This window comes from Phyllobates terribilis, unplaced genomic scaffold (genome assembly GCF_046119375.1).
Source record: "Phyllobates terribilis strain yellow unplaced genomic scaffold, ASM4611937v1 Scaffold_123__1_contigs__length_5148117, whole genome shotgun sequence".
Lineage (NCBI taxonomy): Eukaryota > Metazoa > Chordata > Amphibia > Anura > Dendrobatidae > Phyllobates > Phyllobates terribilis.
Window position 1 is genome coordinate 1,601,883 of NW_027362883.1, and position 14,695 is coordinate 1,616,577.

General features: G+C 44.8%; 12 non-coding genes across 12 annotated transcripts; all 12 read left to right on the forward strand.

Annotated features, from left to right (window-relative positions):
• Nucleotides 1-24: 24 nt before the first annotated feature.
• LOC141201862 (U2 spliceosomal RNA) lies at nucleotides 25-215 on the forward strand. The gene has a single exon (XR_012273154.1). It is a non-coding gene; the product is annotated as a U2 spliceosomal RNA (small nuclear RNA).
• A 1,115-nt stretch (nucleotides 216-1,330) lies between these two features.
• LOC141201863 (U2 spliceosomal RNA) lies at nucleotides 1,331-1,521 on the forward strand. The gene has a single exon (XR_012273155.1). It is a non-coding gene; the product is annotated as a U2 spliceosomal RNA (small nuclear RNA).
• Nucleotides 1,522-2,639: 1,118 nt separating this feature from the next.
• Nucleotides 2,640-2,830, forward strand: LOC141201864 (U2 spliceosomal RNA). The gene has a single exon (XR_012273156.1). It is a non-coding gene; the product is annotated as a U2 spliceosomal RNA (small nuclear RNA).
• A 1,115-nt stretch (nucleotides 2,831-3,945) lies between these two features.
• LOC141201865 (U2 spliceosomal RNA) lies at nucleotides 3,946-4,136 on the forward strand. The gene has a single exon (XR_012273157.1). It is a non-coding gene; the product is annotated as a U2 spliceosomal RNA (small nuclear RNA).
• A 1,118-nt stretch (nucleotides 4,137-5,254) lies between these two features.
• Nucleotides 5,255-5,445, forward strand: LOC141201866 (U2 spliceosomal RNA). Its single transcript, XR_012273158.1, has one exon. It is a non-coding gene; the product is annotated as a U2 spliceosomal RNA (small nuclear RNA).
• A 1,112-nt stretch (nucleotides 5,446-6,557) lies between these two features.
• LOC141201868 (U2 spliceosomal RNA) lies at nucleotides 6,558-6,748 on the forward strand. The gene has a single exon (XR_012273160.1). It is a non-coding gene; the product is annotated as a U2 spliceosomal RNA (small nuclear RNA).
• A 1,115-nt stretch (nucleotides 6,749-7,863) lies between these two features.
• LOC141201869 (U2 spliceosomal RNA) lies at nucleotides 7,864-8,054 on the forward strand. The gene has a single exon (XR_012273161.1). It is a non-coding gene; the product is annotated as a U2 spliceosomal RNA (small nuclear RNA).
• Nucleotides 8,055-9,169: 1,115 nt separating this feature from the next.
• LOC141201870 (U2 spliceosomal RNA) lies at nucleotides 9,170-9,360 on the forward strand. The gene has a single exon (XR_012273162.1). It is a non-coding gene; the product is annotated as a U2 spliceosomal RNA (small nuclear RNA).
• Nucleotides 9,361-10,475: 1,115 nt separating this feature from the next.
• Nucleotides 10,476-10,666, forward strand: LOC141201871 (U2 spliceosomal RNA). Its single transcript, XR_012273163.1, has one exon. It is a non-coding gene; the product is annotated as a U2 spliceosomal RNA (small nuclear RNA).
• Nucleotides 10,667-11,781: 1,115 nt separating this feature from the next.
• LOC141201872 (U2 spliceosomal RNA) lies at nucleotides 11,782-11,972 on the forward strand. The gene has a single exon (XR_012273164.1). It is a non-coding gene; the product is annotated as a U2 spliceosomal RNA (small nuclear RNA).
• Nucleotides 11,973-13,087: 1,115 nt separating this feature from the next.
• On the forward strand, nucleotides 13,088-13,278 carry LOC141201873 (U2 spliceosomal RNA). The gene has a single exon (XR_012273165.1). It is a non-coding gene; the product is annotated as a U2 spliceosomal RNA (small nuclear RNA).
• A 1,115-nt stretch (nucleotides 13,279-14,393) lies between these two features.
• On the forward strand, nucleotides 14,394-14,584 carry LOC141201874 (U2 spliceosomal RNA). Its single transcript, XR_012273166.1, has one exon. It is a non-coding gene; the product is annotated as a U2 spliceosomal RNA (small nuclear RNA).
• The last annotated feature ends 111 nt before the right edge of the window (nucleotides 14,585-14,695 follow it).

Below are 14,695 nucleotides of genomic sequence, written 5' to 3' on the forward strand. Positions count from 1 at the left end.
CGTAGTTTGAAACCAATTCTGGTTATCGCTTCTCGGCCTTTTGGCTAAGATCAAGTGTAGTATCTGTTCTTATCAGTTTAATATCTGATACGTCCCCTATCTGGGGACCATATATTAAATGGATTTTTAGAACAGGGAGATGGAAAAAGAGCTTGCTCTGTCCACTCCACGCATTGACCTGGTATTGCAGTATCTCCAGGACCGGTGCACCCCTTCTTTAATGCAGTTTCTAAAATCAGAAAGAATTGAATTCAATGTTTTTTGTTCATTTTGCTTGTTTGTCGGATTTTGGGATGGACTCTTTGGCTTTGCTTTTCTTCTCCTCATTGGATTTTTCATGTTCAAAGTTGCAGAAGCCAGATTACAAGCTCATTTTGGTTCAACTTCAGCAACTGTGCATTGCATTGCCATGTAATGTGATGCAATGCTATCTTTCTAGCTCTCCCTTTTTACTTCCTTTTGGATAAACAGACATATTAGGCAAGCATTTTGGAGCTTTCACCTAAATAACTACAGGCGGTGAGATAAGCTGCACAATATAATTGACCTTTCAGTATATTGTTGCACACACACCATCTATATAGCAAATGCCCTTGTTATCAACAGCAGCCTTTTAAACTCACCTGAGCTAACAGGTATGTGCGCTGGTTACTCTGCTGCGCTTAAAATTTCTTTTTTGGTTTGCTACAATGCCTTTTCTGAAACGTTGTCTCCTTCTGCTGGAACACTGACTTCTTTCATTTAATGCCTGCAGACTATAAAAGAGAACCCAACCCAAAAAGTTTGGTTGATTAGTCTGTGGCATTCTGTTAAACTGTTGCTTATGGCGGTCTCTGTGAGCTTCTCAGCGACATTCAGCCAGCCAGGTATCCTGCCTGCAGTAGATGGAATGTGGCAATGGAACGCTGGCTGCGCGTGTCATAATAGGCTCTGAGCCTTTATATACCTGTGCACAGCAGCAGCCACCTTCAGTCTGCTGCTGGACAGCAAGCAGCAGCAGCAGCAGGAGAGGTATGTAATCAGGAGCCCTCCTGCTAAGGGTAGACAGCTGCTCGTTCCACCCCACCCCCCGCCTTAATTGGTTCTCCTCCCTTCCAACGGTGTTGAGGCGGGTGGGAACAGCAGGGGGTGAAGGTGCTGTGTTTAAAGAGGTGGAGTTATGCAGATCTAAAACGCGTGGATTGCAGCAGCAGCAAGCCGAAAAGTGCAGGCATGTAAGGGATCTAGAGGTTGACAACATGTCTTCTTAACGGGAGTCCAGGAGCTCATCTCCACAAATGGACTTTTCAGGATCCTTGGGTGGCTCCGTAGTTTGAAACCAATTCTGGTTATCGCTTCTCGGCCTTTTGGCTAAGATCAAGTGTAGTATCTGTTCTTATCAGTTTAATATCTGATACGTCCCCTATCTGGGGACCATATATTAAATGGATTTTTAGAACAGGGAGATGGAAAAAGAGCTTGCTCTGTCCACTCCACGCATTGACCTGGTATTGCAGTATCTCCAGGACCGGTGCACCCCTTCTTTAATGCAGTTTCTAAAATCAGAAAGAATTGAATTCAATGTTTTTTGTTCATTTTGCTTGTTTGTCGGATTTTGGGATGGACTCTTTGGCTTTGCTTTTCTTCTCCTCATTGGATTTTTCATGTTCAAAGTTGCAGAAGCCAGATTACAAGCTCATTTTGGTTCAACTTCAGCAACTGTGCATTGCATTGCCATGTAATGTGATGCAATGCTATCTTTCTAGCTCTCCCTTTTTACTTCCTTTTGGATAAACAGACATATTAGGCAAGCATTTTGGAGCTTTCACCTAAATAACTACAGGTGGTGAGATAAGCTGCACAATATAATTGACCTTTCAGTATATTGTTGCACACACACCATCTATTTAGCAAATGCCCTTGTTATCAACAGCAGCCTTTTAAACTCACCTGAGCTAACAGGTATGTGCGCTGGTTACTCTGCTGCGCTTAAAATTTCTTTTTTGGTTTGCTACAATGCCTTTTCTGAAACGTTGTCTCCTTCTGCTGGAACACTGACTTCTTTCATTTAATGCCTGCAGACTATAAAAGAGAACCCAACCCAAAAAGTTTGGTTGATTAGTCTGTGGCATTCTGTTAAACTGTTGCTTATGGCGGTCTCTGTGAGCTTCTCAGCGACATTCAGCCAGCCAGGTATCCTGCCTGCAGTAGATGGAATGTGGCAATGGAACGCTGGCTGCGCGTGTCATAATAGGCTCTGAGCCTTTATATACCTGTGCACAGCAGCAGCCACCTTCAGTCTGCTGCTGGACAGCCAGCAGCAGCAGCAGCAGCAGGAGAGGTATGTAATCAGGAGCCCTCCTGCTAAGGGTAGACAGCTGCTCGTTCCACCCCACCCCCCGCCTTAATTGGTTCTCCTCCCTTCCAACGGTGTTGAGGCGGGTGGGAACAGCAGGGGGTGAAGGTGCTGTGTTTAAAGAGGTGGAGTTATGCAGATCTAAAACGCGTGGATTGCAACAGCAGCAAGCCGAAAAGTGCAGGCATGTAAGGGATCTAGAGGTTGACAACATGTCTTCTTAACGGGAGTCCAGGAGCTCATCTCCACAAATGGACTTTTCAGGATCCTTGGGTGGCTCCGTAGTTTGAAATCAATTCTGGTTATCGCTTCTCGGCCTTTTGGCTAAGATCAAGTGTAGTATCTGTTCTTATCAGTTTAATATCTGATACGTCCCCTATCTGGGGACCATATATTAAATGGATTTTTAGAACAGGGAGATGGAAAAAGAGCTTGCTCTGTCCACTCCACGCATTGACCTGGTATTGCAGTATCTCCAGGACCGGTGCACCCCTTCTTTAATGCAGTTTCTAAAATCAGAAAGAATTGAATTCAATGTTTTTTGTTCATTTTGCTTGTTTGTCGGAGTTTGGGATGGACTCTTTGGCTTTGCTTTTCTTCTCCTCATTGGATTTTTCATGTTCAAAGTTGCAGAAGCCAGATTACAAGCTCATTTTGGTTCAACTTCAGCAACTGTGCATTGCATTGCCATGTAATGTGATGCAATGCTATCTTTCTAGCTCTCCCTTTTTACTTCCTTTTGGATAAACAGACATATTAGGCAAGCATTTTGGAGCTTTCACCTAAATAACTACAGGTGGTGAGATAAGCTGCACAATATAATTGACCTTTCAGTATATTGTTGCACACACACCATCTATTTAGCAAATGCCCTTGTTATCAACAGCAGCCTTTTAAACTCACCTGAGCTAACAGGTATGTGCGCTGGTTACTCTGCTGCGCTTAAAATTTCTTTTTTGGTTTGCTACAATGCCTTTTCTGAAACGTTGTCTCCTTCTGCTGGAACACTGACTTCTTTCATTTAATGCCTGCAGACTATAAAAGAGAACCCAACCCAAAAAGTTTGGTTGATTAGTCTGTGGCATTCTGTTAAACTGTTGCTTATGGCGGTCTCTGTGAGCTTCTCAGCGACATTCAGCCAGCCAGGTATCCTGCCTGCAGTAGATGGAATGTGGCAATGGAACGCTGGCTGCGCGTGTCATAATAGGCTCTGAGCCTTTATATACCTGTGCACAGCAGCAGCCACCTTCAGTCTGCTGCTGGACAGCCAGCAGCAGCAGCAGCAGGAGAGGTATGTAATCAGGAGCCCTCCTGCTAAGGGTAGACAGCTGCTCGTTCCACCCCACCCCCCGCCTTAATTGGTTCTCCTCCCTTCCAACGGTGTTGAGGCGGGTGGGAACAGCAGGGGGTGAAGGTGCTGTGTTTAAAGAGGTGGAGTTATGCAGATCTAAAACGCGTGGATTGCAGCAGCAGCAAGCCGAAAAGTGCAGGCATGTAAGGGATCTAGAGGTTGACAACATGTCTTCTTAACGGGAGTCCAGGAGCTCATCTCCACAAATGGACTTTTCAGGATCCTTGGGTGGCTCCGTAGTTTGAAACCAATTCTGGTTATCGCTTCTCGGCCTTTTGGCTAAGATCAAGTGTAGTATCTGTTCTTATCAGTTTAATATCTGATACGTCCCCTATCTGGGGACCATATATTAAATGGATTTTTAGAACAGGGAGATGGAAAAAGAGCTTGCTCTGTCCACTCCACGCATTGACCTGGTATTGCAGTATCTCCAGGACCGGTGCACCCCTTCTTTAATGCAGTTTCTAAAATCAGAAAGAATTGAATTCAATGTTTTTTGTTCATTTTGCTTGTTTGTCGGATTTTGGGATGGACTCTTTGGCTTTGCTTTTCTTCTCCTCATTGGATTTTTCATGTTCAAAGTTGCAGAAGCCAGATTACAAGCTCATTTTGGTTCAACTTCAGCAACTGTGCATTGCATTGCCATGTAATGTGATGCAATGCTATCTTTCTAGCTCTCCCTTTTTACTTCCTTTTGGATAAACAGACATATTAGGCAAGCATTTTGGAGCTTTCACCTAAATAACTACAGGTGGTGAGATAAGCTGCACAATATAATTGACCTTTCAGTATATTGTTGCACACACACCATCTATTTAGCAAATGCCCTTGTTATCAACAGCAGCCTTTTAAACTCACCTGAGCTAACAGGTATGTGCGCTGGTTACTCTGCTGCGCTTAAAATTTCTTTTTTGGTTTGCTACAATGCCTTTTCTGAAACGTTGTCTCCTTCTGCTGGAACACTGACTTCTTTCATTTAATGCCTGCAGACTATAAAAGAGAACCCAACCCAAAAAGTTTGGTTGATTAGTCTGTGGCTTTCTGTTAAACTGTTGCTTATGGCGGTCTCTGTGAGCTTCTCAGCGACATTCAGCCAGCCAGGTATCCTGCCTGCAGTAGATGGAATGTGGCAATGGAACGCTGGCTGCGCGTGTCATAATAGGCTCTGAGCCTTTATATACCTGTGCACAGCAGCAGCCACCTTCAGTCTGCTGCTGGACAGCCAGCAGCAGCAGCAGCAGCAGGAGAGGTATGTAATCAGGAGCCCTCCTGCTAAGGGTAGACAGCTGCTCGTTCCACCCCACCCCCCGCCTTAATTGGTTCTCCTCCCTTCCAACGGTGTTGAGGCGGGTGGGAACAGCAGGGGGTGAAGGTGCTGTGTTTAAAGAGGTGGAGTTATGCAGATCTAAAACGCGTGGATTGCAGCAGCAGCAAGCCGAAAAGTGCAGGCATGTAAGGGATCTAGAGGTTGACAACATGTCTTCTTAACGGGAGTCCAGGAGCTCATCTCCACAAATGGACTTTTCAGGATCCTTGGGTGGCTCCGTAGTTTGAAACCAATTCTGGTTATCGCTTCTCGGCCTTTTGGCTAAGATCAAGTGTAGTATCTGTTCTTATCAGTTTAATATCTGATACGTCCCCTATCTGGGGACCATATATTAAATGGATTTTTAGAACAGGGAGATGGAAAAAGAGCTTGCTCTGTCCACTCCACGCATTGACCTGGTATTGCAGTATCTCCAGGACCGGTGCACCCCTTCTTTAATGCAGTTTCTAAAATCAGAAAGAATTGAATTCAATGTTTTTTGTTCATTTTGCTTGTTTGTCGGAGTTTGGGATGGACTCTTTGGCTTTGCTTTTCTTCTCCTCATTGGATTTTTCATGTTCAAAGTTGCAGAAGCCAGATTACAAGCTCATTTTGGTTCAACTTCAGCAACTGTGCATTGCATTGCCATGTAATGTGATGCAATGCTATCTTTCTAGCTCTCCCTTTTTACTTCCTTTTGGATAAACAGACATATTAGGCAAGCATTTTGGAGCTTTCACCTAAATAACTACAGGTGGTGAGATAAGCTGCACAATATAATTGACCTTTCAGTATATTGTTGCACACACACCATCTATTTAGCAAATGCCCTTGTTATCAACAGCAGCCTTTTAAACTCACCTGAGCTAACAGGTATGTGCGCTGGTTACTCTGCTGCGCTTAAAATTTCTTTTTTGGTTTGCTACAATGCCTTTTCTGAAACGTTGTCTCCTTCTGCTGGAACACTGACTTCTTTCATTTAATGCCTGCAGACTATAAAAGAGAACCCAACCCAAAAAGTTTGGTTGATTAGTCTGTGGCATTCTGTTAAACTGTTGCTTATGGCGGTCTCTGTGAGCTTCTCAGCGACATTCAGCCAGCCAGGTATCCTGCCTGCAGTAGATGGAATGTGGCAATGGAACGCTGGCTGCGCGTGTCATAATAGGCTCTGAGCCTTTATATACCTGTGCACAGCAGCAGCCACCTTCAGTCTGCTGCTGGACAGCCAGCAGCAGCAGCAGGAGAGGTATGTAATCAGGAGCCCTCCTGCTAAGGGTAGACAGCTGCTCGTTCCACCCCACCCCCCGCCTTAATTGGTTCTCCTCCCTTCCAACGGTGTTGAGGCGGGTGGGAACAGCAGGGGGTGAAGGTGCTGTGTTTAAAGAAGTGGAGTTATGCAGATCTAAAACGCGTGGATTGCAGCAGCAGCAAGCCGAAAAGTGGAGGCATGTAAGGGATCTAGAGGTTGACAACATGTCTTCTTAACGGGAGTCCAGGAGCTCATCTCCACAAATGGACTTTTCAGGATCCTTGGGTGGCTCCGTAGTTTGAAACCAATTCTGGTTATCGCTTCTCGGCCTTTTGGCTAAGATCAAGTGTAGTATCTGTTCTTATCAGTTTAATATCTGATACGTCCCCTATCTGGGGACCATATATTAAATGGATTTTTAGAACAGGGAGATGGAAAAAGAGCTTGCTCTGTCCACTCCACGCATTGACCTGGTATTGCAGTATCTCCAGGACCGGTGCACCCCTTCTTTAATGCAGTTTCTAAAATCAGAAAGAATTGAATTCAATGTTTTTTGTTCATTTTGCTTGTTTGTCGGATTTTGGGATGGACTCTTTGGCTTTGCTTTTCTTCTCCTCATTGGATTTTTCATGTTCAAAGTTGCAGAAGCCAGATTACAAGCTCATTTTGGTTCAACTTCAGCAACTGTGCATTGCATTGCCATGTAATGTGATGCAATGCTATCTTTCTAGCTCTCCCTTTTTACTTCCTTTTGGATAAACAGACATATTAGGCAAGCATTTTGGAGCTTTCACCTAAATAACTACAGGTGGTGAGATAAGCTGCACAATATAATTGACCTTTCAGTATATTGTTGCACACACAACATCTATTTAGCAAATGCCCTTGTTATCAACAGCAGCCTTTTAAACTCACCTGAGCTAACAGGTATGTGTGCTGGTTACTCTGCTGCGCTTAAAATTTCTTTTTTGGTTTGCTACAATGCCTTTTCTGAAACGTTGTCTCCTTCTGCTGGAACACTGACTTCTTTCATTTAATGCCTGCAGACTATAAAAGAGAACCCAACCCAAAAAGTTTGGTTGATTAGTCTGTGGCATTCTGTTAAACTGTTGCTTATGGCGGTCTCTGTGAGCTTCTCAGCGACATTCAGCCAGCCAGGTATCCTGCCTGCAGTAGATGGAATGTGGCAATGGAACGCTGGCTGCGCGTGTCATAATAGGCTCTGAGCCTTTATATACCTGTGCACAGCAGCAGCCACCTTCAGTCTGCTGCTGGACAGCCAGCAGCAGCAGCAGCAGGAGAGGTATGTAATCAGGAGCCCTCCTGCTAAGGGTAGACAGCTGCTCGTTCCACCCCACCCCCCGCTTTAATTGGTTCTCCTCCCTTCCAACGGTGTTGAGGCGGGTGGGAACAGCAGGGGGTGAAGGTGCTGTGTTTAAAGAGGTGGAGTTATGCAGATCTAAAACGCGTGGATTGCAGCAGCAGCAAGCCGAAAAGTGCAGGCATGTAAGGGATCTAGAGGTTGACAACATGTCTTCTTAACGGGAGTCCAGGAGCTCATCTCCACAAATGGACTTTTCAGGATCCTTGGGTGGCTCCGTAGTTTGAAACCAATTCTGGTTATCGCTTCTCGGCCTTTTGGCTAAGATCAAGTGTAGTATCTGTTCTTATCAGTTTAATATCTGATACGTCCCCTATCTGGGGACCATATATTAAATGGATTTTTAGAACAGGGAGATGGAAAAAGAGCTTGCTCTGTCCACTCCACGCATTGACCTGGTATTGCAGTATCTCCAGGACCGGTGCACCCCTTCTTTAATGCAGTTTCTAAAATCAGAAAGAATTGAATTCAATGTTTTTTGTTCATTTTGCTTGTTTGTCGGATTTTGGGATGGACTCTTTGGCTTTGCTTTTCTTCTCCTCATTGGATTTTTCATGTTCAAAGTTGCAGAAGCCAGATTACAAGCTCATTTTGGTTCAACTTCAGCAACTGTGCATTGCATTGCCATGTAATGTGATGCAATGCTATCTTTCTAGCTCTCCCTTTTTACTTCCTTTTGGATAAACAGACATATTAGGCAAGCATTTTGGAGCTTTCACCTAAATAACTACAGGTGGTGAGATAAGCTGCACAATATAATTGACCTTTCAGTATATTGTTGCACACACACCATCTATTTAGCAAATGCCCTTGTTATCAACAGCAGCCTTTTAAACTCACCTGAGCTAACAGGTATGTGCGCTGGTTACTCTGCTGCGCTTAAAATTTCTTTTTTGGTTTGCTACAATGCCTTTTCTGAAACGTTGTCTCCTTCTGCTGGAACACTGACTTCTTTCATTTAATGCCTGCAGACTATAAAAGAGAACCCAACCCAAAAAGTTTGGTTGATTAGTCTGTGGCATTCTGTTAAACTGTTGCTTATGGCGGTCTCTGTGAGCTTCTCAGCGACATTCAGCCAGCCAGGTATCCTGCCTGCAGTAGATGGAATGTGGCAATGGAACGCTGGCTGCGCGTGTCATAATAGGCTCTGAGCCTTTATATACCTGTGCACAGCAGCAGCCACCTTCAGTCTGCTGCTGGACAGCCAGCAGCAGCAGCAGCAGGAGAGGTATGTAATCAGGAGCCCTCCTGCTAAGGGTAGACAGCTGCTCGTTCCACCCCACCCCCCGCCTTAATTGGTTCTCCTCCCTTCCAACGGTGTTGAGGCGGGTGAGAACAGCAGGGGGTGAAGGTGCTGTGTTTAAAGAGGTGGAGTTATGCAGATCTAAAACGCGTGGATTGCAGCAGCAGCAAGCCGAAAAGTGCAGGCATGTAAGGGATCTAGAGGTTGACAACATGTCTTCTTAACGGGAGTCCAGGAGCTCATCTCCACAAATGGACTTTTCAGGATCCTTGGGTGGCTCCGTAGTTTGAAACCAATTCTGGTTATCGCTTCTCGGCCTTTTGGCTAAGATCAAGTGTAGTATCTGTTCTTATCAGTTTAATATCTGATACGTCCCCTATCTGGGGACCATATATTAAATGGATTTTTAGAACAGGGAGATGGAAAAAGAGCTTGCTCTGTCCACTCCACGCATTGACCTGGTATTGCAGTATCTCCAGGACCGGTGCACCCCTTCTTTAATGCAGTTTCTAAAATCAGAAAGAATTGAATTCAATGTTTTTTGTTCATTTTGCTTGTTTGTCGGATTTTGGGATGGACTCTTTGGCTTTGCTTTTCTTCTCCTCATTGGATTTTTCATGTTCAAAGTTGCAGAAGCCAGATTACAAGCTCATTTTGGTTCAACTTCAGCAACTGTGCATTGCATTGCCATGTAATGTGATGCAATGCTATCTTTCTAGCTCTCCCTTTTTACTTCCTTTTGGATAAACAGAAATATTAGGCAAGCATTTTGGAGCTTTCACCTAAATAACTACAGGTGGTGAGATAAGCTGCACAATATAATTGACCTTTCAGTATATTGTTGCACACACACCATCTATTTAGCAAATGCCCTTGTTATCAACAGCAGCCTTTTAAACTCACCTGAGCTAACAGGTATGTGCGCTGGTTACTCTGCTGCGCTTAAAATTTCTTTTTTGGTTTGCTACAATGCCTTTTCTGAAACGTTGTCTCCTTCTGCTGGAACACTGACTTCTTTCATTTAATGCCTGCAGACTATAAAAGAGAACCCAACCCAAAAAGTTTGGTTGATTAGTCTGTGGCATTCTGTTAAACTGTTGCTTATGGCGGTCTCTGTGAGCTTCTCAGCGACATTCAGCCAGCCAGGTATCCTGCCTGCAGTAGATGGAATGTGGCAATGGAACGCTGGCTGCGCGTGTCATAATAGGCTCTGAGCCTTTATATACCTGTGCACAGCAGCAGCCACCTTCAGTCTGCTGCTGGACAGCCAGCAGCAGCAGCAGCAGGAGAGGTATGTAATCAGGAGCCCTCCTGCTAAGGGTAGACAGCTGCTCGTTCCACCCCACCCCCCGCCTTAATTGGTTCTCCTCCCTTCCAACGGTGTTGAGGCGGGTGGGAACAGCAGGGGGTGAAGGTGCTGTGTTTAAAGAGGTGGAGTTATGCAGATCTAAAACGCGTGGATTGCAGCAGCAGCAAGCCGAAAAGTGCAGGCATGTAAGGGATCTAGAGGTTGACAACATGTCTTCTTAACGGGAGTCCAGGAGCTCATCTCCACAAATGGACTTTTCAGGATCCTTGGGTGGCTCCGTAGTTTGAAACCAATTCTGGTTATCGCTTCTCGGCCTTTTGGCTAAGATCAAGTGTAGTATCTGTTCTTATCAGTTTAATATCTGATACGTCCCCTATCTGGGGACCATATATTAAATGGATTTTTAGAACAGGGAGATGGAAAAAGAGCTTGCTCTGTCCACTCCACGCATTGACCTGGTATTGCAGTATCTCCAGGACCGGTGCACCCCTTCTTTAATGCAGTTTCTAAAATCAGAAAGAATTGAATTCAATGTTTTTTGTTCATTTTGCTTGTTTGTCGGATTTTGGGATGGACTCTTTGGCTTTGCTTTTCTTCTCCTCATTGGATTTTTCATGTTCAAAGTTGCAGAAGCCAGATTACAAGCTCATTTTGGTTCAACTTCAGCAACTGTGCATTGCATTGCCATGTAATGTGATGCAATGCTATCTTTCTAGCTCTCCCTTTTTACTTCCTTTTGGATAAACAGAAATATTAGGCAAGCATTTTGGAGCTTTCACCTAAATAACTACAGGTGGTGAGATAAGCTGCACAATATAATTGACCTTTCAGTATATTGTTGCACACACACCATCTATTTAGCAAATGCCCTTGTTATCAACAGCAGCCTTTTAAACTCACCTGAGCTAACAGGTATGTGCGCTGGTTACTCTGCTGCGCTTAAAATTTCTTTTTTGGTTTGCTACAATGCCTTTTCTGAAACGTTGTCTCCTTCTGCTGGAACACTGACTTCTTTCATTTAATGCCTGCAGACTATAAAAGAGAACCCAACCCAAAAAGTTTGGTTGATTAGTCTGTGGCATTCTGTTAAACTGTTGCTTATGGCGGTCTCTGTGAGCTTCTCAGCGACATTCAGCCAGCCAGGTATCCTGCCTGCAGTAGATGGAATGTGGCAATGGAACGCTGGCTGCGCGTGTCATAATAGGCTCTGAGCCTTTATATACCTGTGCACAGCAGCAGCCACCTTCAGTCTGCTGCTGGACAGCCAGCAGCAGCAGCAGCAGGAGAGGTATGTAATCAGGAGCCCTCCTGCTAAAGGTAGACAGCTGCTCGTTCCACCCCACCCCCCGCCTTAATTGGTTCTCCTCCCTTCCAACGGTGTTGAGGCGGGTGGGAACAGCAGGGGGTGAAGGTGCTGTGTTTAAAGAGGTGGAGTTATGCAGATCTAAAACGCGTGGATTGCAGCAGCAGCAAGCCGAAAAGTGCAGGCATGTAAGGGATCTAGAGGTTGACAACATGTCTTCTTAACGGGAGTCCAGGAGCTCATCTCCACAAATGGACTTTTCAGGATCCTTGGGTGGCTCCGTAGTTTGAAACCAATTCTGGTTATCGCTTCTCGGCCTTTTGGCTAAGATCAAGTGTAGTATCTGTTCTTATCAGTTTAATATCTGATACGTCCCCTATCTGGGGACCATATATTAAATGGATTTTTAGAACAGGGAGATGGAAAAAGAGCTTGCTCTGTCCACTCCACGCATTGACCTGGTATTGCAGTATCTCCAGGACCGGTGCACCCCTTCTTTAATGCAGTTTCTAAAATCAGAAAGAATTGAATTCAATGTTTTTTGTTCATTTTGCTTGTTTGTCGGATTTTGGGATGGACTCTTTGGCTTTGCTTTTCTTCTCCTCATTGGATTTTTCATGTTCAAAGTTGCAGAAGCCAGATTACAAGCTCATTTTGGTTCAACTTCAGCAACTGTGCATTGCATTGCCATGTAATGTGATGCAATGCTATCTTTCTAGCTCTCCCTTTTTACTTCCTTTTGGATAAACAGACATATTAGGCAAGCATTTTGGAGCTTTCACCTAAATAACTACAGGTGGTGAGATAAGCTGCACAATATAATTGACCTTTCAGTATATTGTTGCACACACACCATCTATTTAGCAAATGCCCTTGTTATCAACAGCAGCCTTTTAAACTCACCTGAGCTAACAGGTATGTGCGCTGGTTACTCTGCTGCGCTTAAAATTTCTTTTTTGGTTTGCTACAATGCCTTTTCTGAAACGTTGTCTCCTTCTGCTGGAACACTGACTTCTTTCATTTAATGCCTGCAGACTATAAAAGAGAACCCAACCCAAAAAGTTTGGTTGATTAGTCTGTGGCATTCTGTTAAACTGTTGCTTATGGCGGTCTCTGTGAGCTTCTCAGCGACATTCAGCCAGCCAGGTATCCTGCCTGCAGTAGATGGAATGTGGCAATGGAACGCTGGCTGCGCGTGTCATAATAGGCTCTGAGCCTTTATATACCTGTGCACAGCAGCAGCCACCTTCAGTCTGCTGCTGGACAGCCAGCAGCAGCAGCAGCAGGAGAGGTATGTAATCAGGAGCCCTCCTGCTAAGGGTAGACAGCTGCTCGTTCCACCCCACCCCCCGCCTTAATTGGTTCTCCTCCCTTCCAACGGTGTTGAGGCGGGTGGGAACAGCAGGGGGTGAAGGTGCTGTGTTTAAAGAGGTGGAGTTATGCAGATCTAAAACGCGTGGATTGCAGCAGCAGCAAGCCGAAAAGTGCAGGCATGTAAGGGATCTAGAGGTTGACAACATGTCTTCTTAACGGGAGTCCAGGAGCTCATCTCCACAAATGGACTTTTCAGGATCCTTGGGTGGCTCCGTAGTTTGAAACCAATTCTGGTTATCGCTTCTCGGCCTTTTGGCTAAGATCAAGTGTAGTATCTGTTCTTATCAGTTTAATATCTGATACGTCCCCTATCTGGGGACCATATATTAAATGGATTTTTAGAACAGGGAGATGGAAAAAGAGCTTGCTCTGTCCACTCCACGCATTGACCTGGTATTGCAGTATCTCCAGGACCGGTGCACCCCTTCTTTAATGCAGTTTCTAAAATCAGAAAGAATTGAATTCAATGTTTTTTGTTCATTTTGCTTGTTTGTCGGATTTTGGGATGGACTCTTTGGCTTTGCTTTTCTTCTCCTCATTGGATTTTTCATGTTCAAAGTTGCAGAAGCCAGATTACAAGCTCATTTTGGTTCAACTTCAGCAACTGTGCATTGCATTGCCATGTAATGTGATGCAATGCTATCTTTCTAGCTCTCCCTTTTTACTTCCTTTTGGATAAACAGACATATTAGGCAAGCATTTTGGAGCTTTCACCTAAATAACTACAGGTGGTGAGATAAGCTGCACAATATAATTGACCTTTCAGTATATTGTTGCACACACACCATCTATTTAGCAAATGCCCTTGTTATCAACAGCAGCCTTTTAAACTCACCTGAGCTAACAGGTATGTGCGCTGGTTACTCTGCTGCGCTTAAAATTTCTTTTTTGGTTTGCTACAATGCCTTTTCTGAAACGTTGTCTCCTTCTGCTGGAACACTGACTTCTTTCATTTAATGCCTGCAGACTATAAAAGAGAACCCAACCCAAAAAGTTTGGTTGATTAGTCTGTGGCATTCTGTTAAACTGTTGCTTATGGCGGTCTCTGTGAGCTTCTCAGCGACATTCAGCCAGCCAGGTATCCTGCCTGCAGTAGATGGAATGTGGCAATGGAACGCTGGCTGCACGTGTCATAATAGGCTCTGAGCCTTTATATACCTGTGCACAGCAGCAGCCACCTTCAGTCTGCTGCTGGACAGCCAGCAGCAGCAGCAGCAGGAGAGGTATGTAATCAGGAGCCCTCCTGCTAAGGGTAGACAGCTGCTCGTTCCACCCCACCCCCCGCCTTAATTGGTTCTCCTCCCTTCCAACGGTGTTGAGGCGGGTGGGAACAGCAGGGGGTGAAGGTGCTGTGTTTAAAGAGGTGGAGTTATGCAGATCTAAAACGCGTGGATTGAAGCAGCAGCAAGCCGAAAAGTGCAGGCATGTAAGGGATCTAGAGGTTGACAACATGTCTTCTTAACGGGAGTCCAGGAGCTCATCTCCACAAATGGACTTTTCAGGATCCTTGGGTGGCTCCGTAGTTTGAAACCAATTCTGGTTATCGCTTCTCGGCCTTTTGGCTAAGATCAAGTGTAGTATCTGTTCTTATCAGTTTAATATCTGATACGTCCCCTATCTGGGGACCATATATTAAATGGATTTTTAGAACAGGGAGATGGAAAAAGAGCTTGCTCTGTCCACTCCACGCATTGACCTGGTATTGCAGTATCTCCAGGACCGGTGCACCCCTTCTTTAATGCAGTTTCTAAAATCAGAAAGAATTGAATTCAATGTTTTTTGTTCATTTTGCTTGTTTGTTGGATTTTGGGATGGACTCTTTGGCTTTGCTTTTCTTCTCCTCA